The sequence below is a fragment of the Rhinatrema bivittatum genome, chromosome 4, assembly GCF_901001135.1.
Source record: "Rhinatrema bivittatum chromosome 4, aRhiBiv1.1, whole genome shotgun sequence".
NCBI lineage: Eukaryota > Metazoa > Chordata > Amphibia > Gymnophiona > Rhinatrematidae > Rhinatrema > Rhinatrema bivittatum.
The window spans coordinates 362,423,644-362,443,208 of record NC_042618.1 but is presented as its reverse complement, the minus strand read 5'-3'; the positions used below and the strand labels follow the sequence as shown (position 1 = coordinate 362,443,208).

Genomic DNA, 19,565 nt, shown 5'->3' with positions numbered 1-19,565 from the left:
AACTAAAATGTGCTTTCCTAGGCCCCCCCCCCCTTCCCTTCCACCCTTTCCCAGTCCCTTTCCTTTCCCAACTCTAAACTTCCCTTCCTCCCAGTATCTTCCTCCTAGGATTGGAGTGGAGGTACAGGTGGGGGTGATGGGAGGGGGAGGGGCCCAGGAAGGAAAAATGTAATTCAGTTTAGACAGGTTTGGGGAAGGAGGAGGGTGTAGGCCAGCACAAATCATATAAATACAAAAATACATCATTAAATAAGTTTGAGTAGTTTTGGGGGGAACACAGGCTCAGTCCTGAATTTCCAGCTTGGTTGTGGCGGGGTAAGTGACCCATGATCTTCTTTTTTTTTTTTATCCTGTAGCTCTACTTAACTGGTTATATTCTTTTGAATATAGCTGATTAAGGACAAAATTATTCAGGAACACTTTACTAGATAACTTTAGACATCTACATAAGAACATACGATATGCCATACTAGGTTAGGTCAAGACCAAGTCCAGTATCTGGTGCTCAACAATGGCCAACCAAGTTACAAGTACCTGGGAAGTACCCAAACATTAAATGAACAGATCCCAAGCTACTAATCCTTATTGATTAATACCAGTTTATAGACTTCTACTCTAGGAACCATTTTTAAACCCAGCTACACTAACTACCATAACCACATCTTCTGGCAATGAATTCCAGAGCTTAATTATGTGTTGAATGAAAAACAATTTTCTCCGATTTGTTTTAAATGAGCTACTTGCTAACTTCATGGAGTGCTCCCTAGACCTTGTGTTATCCAAAAGAGTAAATAACCAATTCACATTTACCCATTCCTTTCATGATTTTGTAGACCTCTATCATATCTCCTCTTAGCTGTCTCTTCTCCAAGCTGAACAGCCCTAACCTCTTTAGCCTTTCCTGATAGGGGAGCCATTCCATCCCCTTTATCATTTTGGTCACCCTTCTCTGTACTTTCTTCAGTGCAACTATATCTTTTGTGAGATGTGGTGACCAGAAATGCACACAATATTCTCAGTGGGAGCACTGAGAGGAGAGGATCACGTTGCTGGTGGCTGGAAAGAAAATCAATAAGTAATGCTTGGAGAAATTTTTAAAACTTAAAAGTATTGGGGAAAAGTAAACTATTGATGTATATTATTTAGTGTGTTTCTGTGTTTTGATTTAAATAGGTAGTCAAAAAGTCAGGCAACAAACAGAAGTTTGTATGTTTTGTTTTAAATAGGTAGTCAGAAAAGCAAGCAAGTTCGTGTGGTTTGTTTTAGGTAGTCAGAAAGGCAAGTAACAAACAGAAGTTTGTGTGTTTGTATTTCCCAACCCTCCCTCCCGCCCCCACCCACTCCTAGCTCATCCTTTAATTTGTAGGCAGGTGTCACTTTCTCACTTAAAAAAAAAAATCAGCCTTTTAACATAAACTCAGAAATTCCCCACATCTTATCAAGAATTTGATCATTCCTTTGTAAGTCACTACCAGATATATAGTGACTACACTAATAGATTTAAAGGAACCTAATTGTACACATTCCTACACCCTTAGCAACCTAAAACTTAACTAGGAACTGAACAAATTTAAGATGAAGGCAGCAGTCCAGCAGCAAGAGGGGGGCCTCCCAGTCTTTTGCATCGAGTGTCACATGTATGATTTTTATCTGCCGGTGAGAAATTGTACATGTGCATCCGATGCAAAGAGCTCCTGTCTCTCAGAGAATGAGTCCGATCTCTGAGGATAGAGTGGGAGACCTGGAGAAGCTGAGGCAGACAGAGAGGTACATAGTAGCCAAGCCCCAACTTCAGTCTTTGCTGTCCTGTAGTGCATTCTGCAGGTCAGAAATGCAAACTTAAAAGCACGCGAACAAAGAGGACAGGGAGAAAAGTAAATAAGCCATTGAGCTGAATAGTGTCCCATGCTCATTGCTTCTCCACGTGGGAAAGGAACCAGTTTGGAGACAGATTGAAGAGAGACTTTGAGAGGACATGAAGCATAACAGTGTAGCTTCAGCTAGTAAGAAAAAAAAGTAATTTGTCAGGGAACAAAAAGAATAGTTTGACCAGGAAAAAAACCTTTATTCCTTGGCAGATGTGGGTACAGCTCTACTAGAAAAAGAGAGCCTTTGAAGAGAAGGGTAAGCAAAAGAAGAAGTTTGTGTGGAAGGAGTTTATTAAAAAGTTAGTTATCAGCAGAGACATGCAGAAAATATTAATCTGCTGTAGTTAAAAGTTTGAGTAAAGTAAACCTTGAATTTAATGTTTAATTGTGAATTGGGACAATAGAATGAAGAATTTGCTCAGTCAGAGGCTGGTATTAAAACCTGAAACTCTAAAAGCTAACTGGGTCACAGTTTCAAATACTAGTTCAGCACTAAGTACCCTGGCAGAATGAACTGCTGGTATAAAGGGAAGTTCTAAGACTCTACTTGGAGAAGAAAATTAAGGAAGATTTCTCTGCTAACTAAAGCCCTTCTCTGTTAGAGCTGTATGCTAGTAAGATTGATATACATATAATTAGAGAAAGAACAGTAAATTTAAGTAATTCATAAAAATTAGAGGACACTTTTTATTGCTCATTTTTTTTATTAGCTAGTACATAGCTCAGGCCAATGGTTCCAGTGAATGAGGCATACACATACATACAGGGGCAGATTTTCAAAGGGTTACGCACTTAAGATACGCTCGTAACCCCCGAAAAGCTGCCCCTTCCACCCCCTGCGCGCGCCATCCTATCTTGCATAGGCTTGGCGGCGAGCGAAAGTCCCAGGGCTTTCCTGGGGGGCATGTCGGGGCGTATCGGGGGGGGGGGGGGGGCGTGTCGTGGCTGGCGCATCATTGGGGAGCGTTACGGGGGCGGGACCGCGGGCATGGTTCTGGCCCATGGGAGTTCCGGGGGCGTGGCCGTGGCCTCTGGACCAGCTCCTGGACCGGAACATGGTGCGCCGGCAACCGGTCGGCGCGCGCAAGTTACGCCTGCCTTGGGCAGGCGTAACTTGTAAAATAAAGGTGGGGGGAATTAGTTAGGGCTGGGGGGGTGGGTTAGATAGGGGAAGGGAGGGGAAGGTGGGGGGGGCCGGGAGGGAATGGAGGATGGCTGCGCGGCTCGGCATAGATAATGAAATATCGTCTAGCAACGACCATCATAATAGCAATATGAACTTATAATTAACAACACTAGAAGACCATCCTGAATATGTTTAAATACCAATACTGTTACCACTATCCTTTTCCCTTCTTTTCCTTATGCTCCCTTTTTCACCACCAACCTCTCCCCGATCCCTTCTTCTTTTCCACTATTAATTTATGCATCAATGTTTTTAATGGTTTATTCTGTTTGATTTTTGTAAACCATTATGATGGCTGAACCGAATGACGGTATATAAAACTAAATAAATACATAAATGCAAAGAAGAAGTGTTCTTTTATGTGTGACTGCCATTGGAAGAAAAGTGAGAGAGAGATGTTATTCTTTGGCCCCCACAATAGTTCAAAAGCTCTCCCTTTCCTGTTCTGTCCATAGGGGTTATATGTAGGTATAAGTAGACTTTACCCCTAGCTACACAGTTATAAAATTACCTTCTCTATGTCCAGCTGTTTCTACACAATACAAAACAAAGATAATCAGGTATTGCATGCTGGGAAGGAACAGCTAATTAAAAAAATAAATCAAACAGCATTTATCTTTGTAAACTGAACTGGACAAATAAAGGCTTACTTTATCTGCCTGTAAAACAAACCTAATCCTGATTTTGGGAAACAATCTTTCTGCTCATGGTCTCTGTCTCTTCTGTCCTTAGGAAATCCTCTCCTATGTGTTTCTGGGAAAGAAAGGCAAGCTAACTTCCTTGGCTGCTTTCTATAAGCAAGAAACAGTACCTGTTCCTGACTCCCAGTAAGTTCTTTGTCAACCTGTTCCAATGTATTCTGCCCCTGAGGCGACAGTTCAGTTCCATGTAAACCGGTGCGATATGTATTGTATACAGGAACATCGGTATATAAAAATTAAAAATAAATAAATGAGTGAAGACAGCTGGGCCCTTTCCACAAACAGCAAAACCCTTCTCTTGTCAGATTCCTGGGTAGGGTTTAGTCACCCCCATCAGACCATGGAGCATATGAATATTAAAAGGAATGTTTAGAGTGTCTGTGTAACGATTTGTAATTTGGCTGAATCTGAAAGTTAATGCACTTTATTCTGATGAGTAATTGAATCTAGCAAACTGTTTTTTCTTCTTCTCTATTCTGGTAGCCCACTCGCTTCTCAGGGACTTATGCTTGAATCATCCTATTTAACACTGTTTAATAAAGTCTACAGTACAGCAACTATGGAATTTCCCCTTTTTTGCCTCAGACATAAGCTCAGTCTCAGTAGTGAATCATCAGGTTGAGTGTTATAGATGTTGTTCATTTAGGTTGCTGAGAATGGAGGTTACAGAAACATTTTAAAATTGACTTCTCGTAAAAGGAGGTCAGGAGGATTTTGACAGCATCATAGTATCGTAGTATATATAATGGCAGAGAAAAACCCAAAGGTCCATCCAGTTTGACAAGTAAGTTGGTTAGGCTAGTGACTGCCATTCCATGCAGGTTACCCCCATGCCTTTCTCTTAAGGGTAATAACTGTCACTATGTGCAGGTTGCCTCCATTCAGAAATGTTACAATATATTCTTGATTTTCTTCAACCCAGTTGTGGAGGGGACCACAAGGGTATCAGATTCCCACTCTGGGCCACAAAATGGTTGCCTGCCATACCTGCTGAGGCACCCATCCCCTGCAGGTGTTCAGAAAGTAGCTGCTTGATGAGGACCGAGTATCATGGTCAGTTCAGTGGATGATTTTTCCCACAGCTGGATTCAAAATGGCAAATCCGGTGGTGGGGAAAAGTGTAGAGAATATGACTATTTAGTTTGTCACTGGCTCCCCACTCTACCATCTTTTATACAGCCATGCTTTCCACCTTTCAACATCCGTTAGCGCAGCAATACATTGGGCAATAAGGGTGACCAAGAGGGTGGAAGAGCCCACATATTCACAGAATAGTGGGGTGAGGATGACAACATCAAGGACACAGAGAAAATAATGTGGAATGTTATGTGAGTGTTGCACTCGCTTGCGGGACAGGGGCCCGCGAGCGGCTTCACTCACCTCTCTGGGCGCTGGATTTACACGCATAGGACTTTTAAAAATCCGGCCCACACTTAATTCTCAAGTCAAGGAAAATCTGGAGTTTTGATGCAACTCGGTCTAATGGTGGCATTTAATACTGTGCAACATGCACATTCATTGCATGTTGGCCCAGGTTGGTTTGGGAGGCTTTGTTCTGATTTGGCTCAAATCGGACTTGTCTGATCGGCAACAGTGTGTTCAAATAAGGGAGAAATATTCATCATGGAAAGAAATAAAAACAGGTGTCTTAATATGGATCAGCCTTATTCTCTTTCTTGTTCAATTTGTATTTGCAATTGCTCTGCACTGTTTTTAAGAAATTGGGACTTTATTTTATTTAATCAGACATCCAATTTTATATTCCCAGTGTTAATGGAGTTTTTCCTACTGTGCTTTTTCAGCAATGTGTAATGGATATTAATAGATTGCCAACTATTTAGTTGTTAATGTTGCTAAGGCCTCTATTGTGGATAGGTAAAACACCTTCTGATCCCATACTGTTATATATTTTATTGGAATTAAGTAGCAAATAATTGCTGAAGCATGGAATTTGGGTATAATTACTGATCCAAGTTGATGTTGTTACCCCAAATTAGACAAGCACTAAAACAAGCATTTTATAGATTAAAAATGCTGATGCCTTTAAAATTATTGTCAATATCAACTTTATTGAGATCGGTCCTATAATCGCTACTATTTGGACAAACTGATTATTGCAATAGTCTTTATAATGGTCTTCCAAAGAAACATTTGCATGTTTTACAGCTATTGTAACATGCAGCAACCAGAATCTTGTCTGGAGCCAATCAGCTAGATCATATTTCCCTAGTGTTACCAAGACTGCATTGGCTGCCTGTCAAATGGAGAGCTGCTCAATTTAAGATATTTGTAATTGTTATTAAGTTATTAAATACAGAAACCCCATATGCCTTAGTGAAATATTCTCCTTTACAGGCTTTATATCTGCAACACTGCAAATTGCAGACTCCATATATGATGACATTTATTAATTTGGCTTTCTTTGTGGAATGCCTTACCTGCAGAATTGAGTAACATTAAGGATATTAAGATGTTTAGGAAGCAGGCATTCTGTTTTAATGTTGCTTTTATTTTATAGATTTTATTATTATATGTATGTTTTTTATGAATTGTTTTAAATTTGATGTTTTGTGTTGTTTAATCTAAATTATGGATGGTTGTCATGTACGCTGCACCAAACAATGTGGAGGTTGTGCAATAGAAAAAACACTAAATAACTAAGATGGTAACTTTCAAAGAGGTGCGTGGGTACATACGTGTGCACATTTGTCGACCTGCGCCTTAGGATGCAGCTATTTTATAACATACATGCATATACAAGTATGTGCGCATTTTATAAAATTGCCTGGCCATGCACACGTGCACCTAATTTTAAGTGGACGCGAACCTGTGTGTGCAAAAGCCGCTTCTACTGCATGTGGGGAAATTTTAAAAGGGATGTGCGCCCCCTAAAACTAGACCATTCCCAGTTTGCCCAGTTAAAAGAGAGGTCTTCCAAACCCCCTCTAGTTTAATAGCTCTTTCCCCCCAGTTAGCCCTGACCTTTAAAACCCTGCTGATGTCCCTAGTTTTCTTTACTTTATCACTTACATGTCATCCATAGCAGAAGTAAAGTTATACGGCAGAGGACCTTGGCACATGTTGGATAATGCAAGTATTTATGCACAAATTTCTGGTTCAAGTATTGAAATGCTCATGTACCGCCCTTGCCCTGCCCAGATCATACCCATACCCTGCCCCTTTTTTAAAAGTTCCAAGATAAGCGTGCGCGCAGTAGCATTTACATGTGTATCCAGGCAGCTTTTAAAATCTGCTTGGTGCGCGCAAGCCCAACATATTTGGATATCTTCTAATTTGGGCGCTTATTGGGCTTTTAAAATTCATCCTTTAAATGTATATGTTTATTAAAAATGTATATATCGCCTGATGCTCAAGGCCCTAGGTGATTTACAAAGAACACACATAAAAAAACACATAAAACCAAAAACAATATGATAAAATACAATAAGACAAAGTGAGATACAAAAACCAGCTAAAAACATTCATCACTTAAAAACATCAAAAATAGAAGAGACAAGATAGCCGCTGCCCAGTGAACACGCCGAGGAGCTTTCTCTTCTGAGATCCTAAATTTCCTTACATTTACCTTGAAAAAATGCCTCATACAAAGAGGAAGGCTAAGATAAGGGAGAATATAATTTATTCTCCCTTATCGGAAGAACATCAGCCTCGGATAGACAGCTTCTTTGCGGCCCCACCGTTGACGCCGCTGGAACGAGCAGCCACTGCAACGGCTGAAGTAGAGCGGTCCTCTGGGTTGCTGGCTGAAGGGATATCACTCAGTCTAGGCGCACCTACCATGCCGTCTCCAGCTTTTGATTCCCTGTTGGATGGTGTGATGGCCCTTTTCGGTGGGGCTGACCAGAGGGATGAAACACAGCGGGAAGATCTGGGGCTGAGGAGCCCTGAAGTAGAAGGGGCGCAGTCCTCAGCTGTGTTGCCTGAGAGCCCAGGCCGGGCCTCAGGGGTGGTCAGTTCATCGGATCCTGCTGGAACTAGACCCGGCGTGTCAGCCTTCATGAGAGCAGGAGAAAGCGCCCTGAAGGTAGGCTCTGTTCATAATTCACCCCTGACTAAACCTTCGGTGGTAACTATGGACTCATTGTGGACTCCTCTGGTCTCTCTAGAATCAGCTATTTCAGTTCTAACAAATATCACGTTGGACATTAAATGATGCATTCCAATTATGAAGGAGACTGTTAATTCTCTGGATAAAAGAGTGGGGCAACAAGAAACTTGGATAACAACAATAGAGAACCTTCAGCAAGACTTGGTAAAGTCAGAATTAATAAATACAAAGAAGTTTGAGAACATTGAAAATATTTTGAAAAGTTTAAATCTTCAGATACTTAATTTCCCATATGTAAAATTGATACCTCCTATTGATTTATTCAAATCATACTTAAGATTTTAGGATTCTCACCTGATAATATGCCTGTAATTCCAAAGATTTATTACCTCTTTAAAGATCAACAGAGTCGAGAACCTTTAACAGATCAACAATTGCCTCAGCAAACTATGAATGTGTCAGATATTTTGGATATATCTTTAGATACTATGGTAACAGATCGTGCCACATTATTGGTATCATTTACTTTTACCTCTGATAGAAATGCTGTATTAAGATTTTTCTTGTGAAAACGATCTGCATTGTTATATGGCCAAAAAATGTGGATTTACCCTGATCTAGCAAGGGCCACACAGTTAAGGTGTTGTATTGCATGGAAATACTGCTTTGTTTATACTTGTCTCTCCCACATTTCCTTGATTTTTGGAGAATTCATGTGTATTTTTTGTTTCTGAACCAAGATATCTTCTGATTATTGTTGAAAATGATAAAAAAAAAAATAAATTAACCCCCCCCCATCAAAAATAGAAAATATAAAAATAAAAACCACTCTCTTCCTCCAACACATCTAGAAGAATTAACCCATAGGCCAATTTAAATATATCTCTTTAAAGAAGACAAATTGTTTTGGATTATCAACCTCAGATCAGTCAGTAAAGTATTCCATAATTTGAGTGTAGGTATCCTGTTAGACCCCTACTATATTTTAACAGGGTTATATCATTTGGTATGGGGAGAGACAGTTTAGTGATTTAAAGGTGAATTTAAAAAGTCCAGTGCAGGCATCAGTTAGGGGATGCATGCACAAGTCAGGCTTATGTGTGTTGACCAAATTTTTAAAGCACTAATTGTAATGAGAAAGGCAACTTGCAGACCTCCCGGAGGGGTAGAAAGCCCTGCTGTAGTAAAAAGATGCCAAACAATCTCAAGGTGGAACAGCAGGGGGTGCTTAGATACCATAGAAAAACTATGATACCCAGGGTTCCAGAGCAGCAGTGGAAAGCTCGAGCCCAGGATGAGGCTGAAGGGGTTGCTGAAGGTGATTGGGATGAATTAGATTCAGCTGAGTCCATGCTGTGGGAAGAAGAGGGTGGGTCCCTGAGTGCAGAGGAATATGAAGAGAGCTGTTCGTCTGACACAGAGGTGGAGGAGATGGACCGGGAGTCACCCACTGAAGAGTCTTCTTTGTCCAGCATGGAGATTGAGTAAGTGTGGAAGGAAGGAAAAAAGGAATTGAGGGAAGACCTGCAAGGTGAAATTGTTTGTCTCACCTGGTCTCCAGTAAAGCACTAACTAAAGAGAGTGCTGGCTAGTGAATGTGGTAGAGGGAAACCATTACTCAGAGCACAGCTATAGGGGAGAAGGGGTGAGTTGTGCTGAATCCCCAATCCAAATGTTTAAAGGCAGGATAAAAGCTTGAAGACAGACATTTGGATACGGGTGTTTTGGGTGCAGTTTTTCTCTTGTTGGACATTGGAGAAAGGATTACTGCACAGCCTAGAGACAGAGGAATGATCACGGACTACTATTGAACAGTTCTTTGTTATTGTTGTTTTTTTTTCTTTTTGTGATAACCCTCTCCCTGAGGGGCTGGTATTTCACACCTGAGGAGGAGAAGCCTGGAAAAGGGGACTGGCCAGAATGACAAGCAGTGACAGGAACCTTAGCCTGTTTTGAAAGGCTTGCAAGTTTCCCCCACCCGAGAGAAGCCCTAGCTATTGGGACTGCAACAGACTCTGGTGGACACAGTGGTGCTATTGTGATTGGAGAGCACATAAGGCGCCAGAGGAGGAAATTGTGTACAGCCGTGGATTCAACAGGAGGAGGTCCTGACATAAAATGCACATGCATCTCTTGTTGCATGCACATCTCATTTGGATTCATAAAGGAGGATGGTCTGGGAGGGATGTGGGCATTTTGCGGCGTGGACAAGAGATGTGCACGTAAATACTTACGCACTCATGTCCAGTGCCACATAACTTTACTTCTGTTATGGAGGAGGTGTAAGTTACAATAAAAACCAGAAACAGCCAGCTCTGAGGGGTTTAAAGGGTATGGGATAATCGGGTCCTCTGTCATGTAGCTTTACTTCTGCTATGAATGACATATAAGTAATAAAATAAAAGGATCAAGCCATTTCTGAGGGGTTTAAAGGGTTCAAGGTAACTCGGGGGGTGGGGGAATGTGGGCTATCCAAGGGTGGGGGACCTAGTTGTGAACTGGTAAACTGGGAATGGCGTGGGCATGCGTCCCTTTTAAAATTCCCCAACTTACACGATAGAAGTGGGATTTGCGTGTCCATGCATGCACTCACTTAAATTTGGCACTTATGTGTTTGTGACCAGGCTATTTTATAGCATGCATGCGTATAAAATAGCCACGTGACTGGGTGCGGGCCGAGGCATATGCGCAAATGTGTGCCTGCTCACCGGTTTGAAAGTTATATACCTAAGTACATCTTTAATACTTCAAACTACCATGGGAAGGAAGCACAATGAGAGGGAAGAGATCAAATAACTAAAAGAATTATATCAATTGGATTTAACATCTGCGATGAAGAAAGACTATAAGAAATCACAAACTTACTAAAACCACTTGTAATAACTAGAAAATGAAATACACAACTGTAAAGACTTTACATTATCATTTGCACCTTATCAGTAAAAGAGAAATGTTAAGAATATAAGAATTGCCTTACTGGGTCAGACCAAGGGTCCATCAAGCCCAGTATCCTGTTTCCAACAGTGGCCAGTCCAAGTCACAAGTACCTGGCAAGTACCCAAACATCACATAAATCTCAAGCTACTATTGCTTATTCATTAATAGCAGTTTATGGATTTTTCCTCTGGGAACTTATCCAAACCTTTTTTAAACCCAGTTACACTAACTGCTGTAATAACATCCTCTGGCAATGAATTCCAGAGCTTAACTATGTGCCGAGTGAAATAATTTTCTTCAATTTGTCTTAAATGAGCTACTTGCTAACTTCATGGATTGCCCCGTAGTCCTTCTACTATCTGAGAGAATAAATAACCGATTTACATTAACTTTTTCAAGTTCTCACCTTGTGATTCCTTGAGTAGTGCCTTCATTGTTTCTAGGCTATGATTTATCATGGCTGTTTGCAAAAGATGTAACAAGTGGGAAACATTAAGAGCAATGAAATGATTTTGAAAGGAAACGCCCTCCCCTTGCAGGAAACTCTGGAACATGCATTTAATGGCATAATGACAGTTTTCCCACTTAAAATAGAAATTTGAAATATGGCCTTAGGAACTGTTATCTGGATTCTACTATTACAGGGGTTACATGGGGTTACATGAGAAGAGACAGCTGAGGGGGGATATGATAGAGATGTTTAAAATCATGAGAGGTCTAGAACGGGTAGATGTGAATCAGTTATTTACTCTTTCAGATAGTAGAAAGACTAGGGGGCACTCCATGAAGTTAGCATGGGGCACATTTAAAACTAATCGGAGAAAGTTCTTTTTTACTCAACGCACAATTAAACTCTGGAATTTGTTGCCAGAGGATGTGGTTAGTGCAGTTAGTATAGCTGTGTAAAAAGGATTGGATAAGTTCTTGGAGGAGAAGTCCATTACCTGCTATTAAGTTCACTTAGAAAATAGCCACTGCCATTAGCAATGGTTACATGGAATAGACTCAGTTTTTGGGTACTTGCCAGGTTCTTATGGCCTGGATTGGCCACTGTTGGAAACAGGATGCTGGGCTTGATGGACCCTTGCTCTGACCCAGTATGGCATTTTCTTATGTTTTAACAAAATTTCCTGCCCAATGTTAGGTAAACTTTCAAAGGGGCATGCTGGCGTCCATGTGTGTGCAGTTCCCGGCGTGCACACATGGACGTGCTGTTTTTATAACGTACACATGTCGACGTGCACGTTTATAAAATTGGCTACCTGCATGCACATGTGCGCCCGATTTTATATCAGCGCACACATGCGTATGTGGGTGCTGACTCACCCGTAAAAAAAGGGGGGGGGGGTTAATTAGAGGTGCGTGGCAAAGCGATTGAGCCTTCCCCAGTTCCCTCCCAGTCCCTAACCCCCTAACTACCCTTCCTTTTTCCCCTCTCCACCTCGACCCCTAATCCCCCTAACTCACCTAAATTTTTTTTATTTTACAACTTACCTGCTTTCACGAGCAGAAGTAAGATCTGCGCTCCAGCAGCTGGCTGGCACGCACTTCACCGAGTCAGTGCCTAATGTGCTGTCCTGGCCAGCCCCTGCTCTGCCCCCACCCTGCCCAGACCTCGCCGTGGCCCTCCCCTTTTTACAAACCTAGCATTTCTGTGCGTACTGTCAGATATGTGCTTTGCCAGGCTGCTTGGAAAATGTGCGGAGCGCGCATGCGGCCTGGCCATGCACATATCTCCCAGTATTGGCATGTGCCAGGTTTTAAAATGTATGTCATGTGTGAATTTGGCATATTGTGTTAGGTAGTAAAGGGACAGTCTTGTGAAAGTCACTTTGATGTATCATGTGAAGGGTTAATTTAGTCACTTATGAGAGAGAAAATACAGTTATGATTTGTTTATAATGAGTTACGGTTATTACATGCAGCTTTCTGCTTTAGGTTCATTGAGCAACTTATTTGTGTGACAGCTTTCAGCCCTCTTAGTGTGATCATAGAAACATAGAAACTTAGAAATGACAGCAGAAAAGAACAAAATTGTCCATCCAGTCTGCCCAGCAAGCTCATGGTAGTATCTGCTGCGCTGTGTAGGTTACCCCCATGCTTGTGAGTTTTCCAGAGTATAAAAGTCAGGGCCCTTGATGGTTGCTGTTTGAATCCAATTCCCCCTTTCCCCCTGCCACTGAAGCAGAGAACCATGATGGAGTTGCATCAAGAGTATGAAGGCTTATTGGTTAAGGGTAGTAACTGCCACACCAGCAAGTTACCCCCATGCACTCTTTTCCTCATTTCCATACTCTAGCCTTTAGGGATCCACAGTTTTTATCCCATGCCCCTTTCAATTCTTTCGCAGTTTTCATCTTCACCACCTCCTCTGGAAGGGCATTCCAGGCATCCACCACCTTCTCTGTGAAGAAATATTCCTGAAGTTGGTTCTGAGTTGTCCTTCCTGCTGTTTCATTTCGGATCCCCTAGTTCTATTGATTTCTTTCCATTGGAAAAGGTTTGTCAAATGTGCATCACTAAAACCTTTCAGGTATCTGAAAGTCTGAATCATATCTTCCCTGCACCTCCTCTCTTCCAGGGTATACATATTCAGATCCTCCATAGGTCTTCCAATCCAGACCCCACACCATTTTGGTCACTCTTCTCTGGACTGCCTCCATCCTTACTTTGTCCCTCTTGAGATATGGACTCCAGAATTGAACACAATACTCCCAGTGAGGCCTCACCAAGGACCTGTTCAATGGAATTATCACCTCCTTTTTATTACTGGTTATTCCTTTTTCTATGGAGCCCAGCATTCTTCTGGCTTTAGCTATCACCTTGTCATATTGCTTTGCCATCTTCAGATCTCCAGACACTATTACCCCAAGATCCCTCTCTTGGTCCGTGTACATCAATATTTCACCCTCCATCACATACACCTCTTTTGGATTACGCACCCCAGATGCATGACTCTGCACTTCTTGTCATTAAATCCCAGCTGCCAAATCTTCAACCACTCTTCCAGCTTTATTAGATCCCTTTTCATTCTCTCTTCTCCTTCAGGCATGTCCACTCTATTGCAGTATGATCCACAAATGGACAAATTTTTACCTTCTATCCCTTCCGCATTATCACCCACAAAGATATTGAACAGAACTGGTCCCAAAACCAAACCCTGAAGCACTCCACTTAACATGGTTTTCTCTTCAGAGTAGGTTCCATTTACCATTACAGTCTGTCTCCTATCAGTCAACCAGTTTGTAATCCATGTCACCATCTTGGCACTCACTCCCAAGCTTCTCATTTTATTCACAAGCCTCCTGTGTGGGACCTTATCAAAAGCTTTGATGAAATCCAAGTAGATCACATTGAGCGCTCTTCCTCAATCTAATTCTCTAGTCACCCAAACAAAATAATCAAATTTTTCTGACAGGAGCTTCCTCTGGTGAATCCATGCTGCCTTGGGTCCAACAATCCACCAGATTGTAGATAGTTCACTATCCTTTCCTTCAGTAGCGTATCCATCAATTTTTCCTCCACCTAGGGAAGGCTAACTGGTCTGTAGTTTCTGGCCTCCCCCCCCCCCCTGAAGGTAGGTAACATTTAGGGGGTGGGGAAGAGAGGGGAAGGGAGGTTAGGGTAGGTGGTAGGGAAGGAACTGGGGAAGGCTGCGATGTATCGCCGTGCAAAACTTGCCAAATTCTACCCCCCTTTGCGCATGCTGCCCCCAATTTAATAATATGCACGCACCGGAGCGCTCATGTTATAAAATCGCACATCCATGTGCAAGTGCCGGGTAGTGCGCGCACATGGAGGCGCACACATATTTTTGTAAATTCTACCCCACATTGGGCAGGAAATTATGTTAAAGACAAATTTTGCATGTAAAACAGTGTTTTACCTATCAAAGTCCCCTTGAAAATTACACTTATTTTGTACATAATAGTAATACTGCATATGCAATTTTATTTGTGATGTTAATGTATGCTGCGGCCATGCTTATCCATATATAAAAGAGATTACTTTTGAATCACGTGTTTGCTTGAGTCTTTGGAGGAAGAGGGATCATAAAAAGGATGGGGATGCTGATGTACATCTGACTGTGTTGAGAAATCATGTATGCTTGTTAGAAAAACATGGAAATCATGAAGCTATATTTTTCAAGGGGAAATCCAGATAAATTACATTAAACAAGTTGCAACCTGATTCAGACTCCAAATCATTAACACAGTTGCTCACTGAAGACATGATTATTTAAATAAAAGTTGAATTTATGCTAATGTTGCAATCACTCTGTTTGCTTAGTGACATTATATAGCAATCATGAAAACATCTACTGTATCAGATTAGACTCTTTTTTTTTTTTTTTCTTTTTTTCCCCGTCCTATTCACGGTACTCAGAAATGAGTTCAAGAAGTTAGACTCTTAAGCATGAACCTGCGAGTCAGGAGAGACAATTTGCATCTTTGCAAGCAAACTCATTCAGTGATTTTCTTGAACCTTATGTCTTCTTGTGCCTCAACGAGCTCAACTAAAATTAGGCAATATACTAATAATGCAATTCTTCCCTCTCTTTAGGAAGCTCTTATTTACTGTAGTCAAGGTATTAGCATTACTAATTGGGCCACTTAGCCTCTGAGGTGGCTTTATGCAAGTTTCTGGCAGTGCTAATTCATCCATTTGTGAGTCTGTTACCCAAGTATGATTCATCTATGCAAAATAAGTGTTTTGAATGGTTGTGATTAAGGTATATAATTGACTTATGCCTTGCCTTCATTATAAGGTACTGTTATTTATTCTTGAGGATATAATTGCTTGTTCTAAATGATAAAGTTTCCAATGTGCATTAGAGAAATTACACACTAGTTTTTTTTTATATATAAAACTCTTAATATTGTATACTATGTTCTGTAGACACAGATTTCCTGTTAAATTTGAAAAAAGGAAAAATGTTTGAAATTTTGAATAAGCAATGTACATTCAAGCAAATGTCAAATATGCTAGAGAGCTTGAAGGGGATTTTTTTTTTTCAATTTTGTGCTGAAGGTTCAGAAATTTGTCTTTGGAAAATCTGAAGCAGATTTCAGACCGTTTGGGCTCAGGTCAGATTTTTTTCTGACCAGCTCTAGCCAAGCTGCAATTTGCCTGGTTCAGTTTGACCTCAGATAAGTTCTTGTTCTCAGCAGGCCACTGAGGTTGTGAAATGATTATGAAGCACTGAAATCAGGAGACAATATTTATCATATTATGAGGACCATGCACTAATGGGCGTTGATGTGTATTTATTTATTTAATATCTTTTATATACCGACGAACGTTGGGAACATCTCGTCGGTTTACAGAGAACAGAACTTAGCAACAGGCTTTACAATTATTATTTGTATATTATTGTATATGTATGTTTATGTAACTGCTGATTTCTCAACAGTAATGCTAACATGCATGCAAACAAGGGCATAATAATTCATTCTTGGCTAAATCAGGGTTAAATTCATGTGATCCAAATGTGCCATTTTCTCATTATGTGCCTCCATCAGGGGTCCCCTTCTTGGGGCATACTCATTTCTATCTGTGATGATCGGCTTGTTACTTCCATCTTCACTGATAGACATACCCTGTGCTCCTAGGTATTGCCTGTGGCACTTAGGGGGACTTATGGAACCCAATATCCTTGTGGGAAATTCAAAGAGACTGCAGTGCTGTGCTGCAAAGAGAGCATCAAAGGATGTGAGTACTGATATGAACGTGTTTGAAGAGGAACTAAGACATTTATGACTGTAAGAATCTGATTATTACCTGGAAGAAGCATTATTAGAGGAAAGGGAAATGTGGAAGTATGTCTATTTTTGCCGCTTATCTCTTCTGTGTGATTCATTCTTATGTTATTTTTAAATTATTGTGCCATTGACTACTGGTAATGCCAGAAAATTAAATGTTATTGCTTCTTGAAAATGCCCTTTGCATGATGCATACATTATTACTTGATATCAAGGTGTGGGTTTGAAGTATGAGTCTGCCAATCAAAGGATGAGAAGATTGAAGGATTTGTTACTAGAGGTATACAGTTAGGTGGTCACAGAGGGGAAAGGGAGGAATTGGTACTTTTCTCTGTTCAGCATGAGAAAATACAGCCCTTGCCTCTGGGCCAGGTCCACTACATCATTTGCTTGACCATTTTTGCAAATGTTGAACCCCCTAGTAAAGGGTTACAAAATGTAAAAAACAGCAAGCATTACCAATTGATATGCGAGTTAATTACTGCTTCTTTAATACTAATGCATGCATTCTTCAAGATCTTCCATCATTATTTCTTTGTTTTATTATTGAGGAGTGCTATTAATACACAATTGTAGATTATATTTCACATACAATAAAACAAAATACAATAGGATGTACAAATTCTTTGACACTTAATATGGTCATGTATATCTTCAAATATATATAGTGGGCCAGATTTTAAAACTTATGCGCGGGCATAGATTTGTGTGCGCAACCCGGTGCAACCTGGCGTGCACAAATCTACGCCCAATTTTATAACATGCGCACGCAGCCGCGCGCATGTTATAAAATCCGGGGTCGGCACGCACAAGGGGGTGCACACTCGTGCGCGCCGAGCCCTAGGGGAGCCCCGATGGCTTTCCCCGTTCCCTCCGAGTCCGCTCCGAAATCGGAGCGGCCTTGGAGGGAACCTTTTTTTCGGTTCCCACCCCCCAGTCGTACCTAAATTCCCCCCACCTTATTTTATTTCTTGGGCAGGCGTATCTTGCGCATGCTGGCCGGCGAACCTCCGGCACAGCCGCAACGAAGGAGGCCTTGGGACCGCCCCCAGACCCGCTGCCACGCTCCCAGACCCGCCCCCTTTCCGCCCCTTTTTCGAAGTCCCGGGACATACCTGCATCCCGGGGCTTGTGCTCGCCACCAAGCCTAAGCAAAATAGGCTCGACGCGCGCAGGGGCAGATTTTCAAAGGCTACATGCGTAACATTATTAATATGGTTTATATCTATATTTACTGCTTATTTTGTTTGATTGTTTAATAGAAGTGAACAGTTTCTCCTTCAGACTTGAATTAATTCCCAGTCTAGCTACTCTTATCCAGTGATATTGTAGCTTGATGATAGAATCAGTAAAATATATAGATTTCTTTTTTTCATGTGGCAAAATAAAAAATGAATAAATAACAAAGACCTGAGCCTTATAACTATGGGTTGAGACACTGATCAAGGGAGCCCTAGACAAGAGGAAGTACAATACAGTACAGCTTGAATATTTGTCGTCTGCACTCATGTAATATTTTGGATGAACATACTGGTGTCCTTCACAATAAGAGGCACATAGATTATGTTCCTTCTAAATTTATATGTCTTGATACTTTAACTGATGATTTCTGTCTTCTGGCTATTTTGAGATGGTGTTTCAGTACCACACTTTACATTTTATTTCTTTCATCATCGGATGGATGATCATTTGCATTTTAGTCCAATGCAACTTTTTTTTTTCTTTTACTAGTAGCAGTGCTAAGCAAGAAAATATTACTTTATTTCTCTAACGATAGATTCAACTGATTAATATAGGGAGGAGGACTGCTTGGGAGAGTAGATAACCTTTTCTGTATTAAAGGAATAATAATTTGTACCTTTGCAGCTCCTCCTATGTATTGGCCTAGGGAAAGACCAATTTTACTATTTCCAGTATATACATTCTGTGTAAATAGGAGTTGTGCACAGGTAGGAAAAATATGAATTAGGCACTCAGCAGTAATCATGATGGATGACAAAATATGCATAATGGCTTTATTTTAAGTCTCAAAACTCATAGTGGCTTCTTTAGTGACTGGAATAAATACTATCCACTACAAGAACCCATGCAAACAATAGGCAAACTGCACTCATTAAAAGCATGCATGCTGCATGCATGAATTTCTGTAGAGGGTATCACAGGTTGTCATGTTCAGCTCTTCCAATAAAAAAAATGCATTAGAGAATCCAGCTGTAGTCTTCCTAGAGCACTAAAAGAGCTGGCACCTTCTTTTAATGACAAATCAAGGATGGGATCTTAAGTTAGCACACAGTACAATGATATGCTTTTTAAACTTTCTTGTAATTGAAATGGTAGCAGATTTACAAAGCTGATATTCATGCATGAATAAAGAGATTATATGTAAAATGAATTAGTAAGCAAATACAAAAGATGCAATCAAGTGCTAATAATTACACAAACTGTTAAATGCAATATATCCTGACTTTCTGTTTTACAGAGAAATTAGCAAAGAGAACACGAAACTTCAGATACAACTGAGAGTTCACGGGAAAGTTAAATTCATTGGAGATGGAAACAATAAAGAGGGAGAAGATGGTGTTCGGAGAATCACTAAATTTACCAAGGAAAGACAAATCTTGAGGAAGCAGACTGTATTAAAAGTAAAGTTATAACAAAAAGTGAACTTATGAGGTTTAACAAATAACTGGAGAAGGTGGTGGTGGGGGGTTGCAATTTTCAAACTATATATATATATAGCAGTGTAAAGTCTGCAGGTACTTTTTATGCATAGACGTGATGCCAATTTTTAAAGGGAAAACTTTACATTTAAAGGTAAAGAAACGACAAATAAAGCTTTCCCTTTGACTTGGAAAAAAGTATGTGCACAGACGTGTACCTGCTCTTTGTGCACATACTTTTTCTGTGATAACATTCACGTGTACTTTTGAAACTTCTAAAGTGCTTGCATAAATGCTAAGTTCTTCTCAGGCCTGCCCCTGGGAACACCTTGCCTATCTTTATTTATTGATTGATTGATTGCATTTATATTCTGTCATTCTG

At 40.7% G+C, this 19,565-nt stretch overlaps 1 long non-coding RNA gene across 7 annotated transcripts in view; it reads left to right on the top strand.

Annotated features, from left to right (window-relative positions):
• Positions 1 to 19,565, top strand: part of LOC115091008 — a 67,065-nt gene that overhangs the window by 12,800 nt on the left and 34,700 nt on the right. For 2 of the 7 annotated variants that reach the window (XR_003856572.1, XR_003856570.1), the window contains exons 2-4: positions 3,787 to 3,881; positions 16,374 to 16,473; positions 19,003 to 19,165. This is a non-coding gene — a long non-coding RNA (uncharacterized LOC115091008). Of the gene's footprint in view, positions 1 to 3,282; positions 3,882 to 16,373; positions 16,474 to 19,002; positions 19,166 to 19,565 lie in introns of those variants that run through there. The other 5 variants (XR_003856573.1, XR_003856571.1, XR_003856574.1 and 2 more) reach the window with 3 other exon arrangements.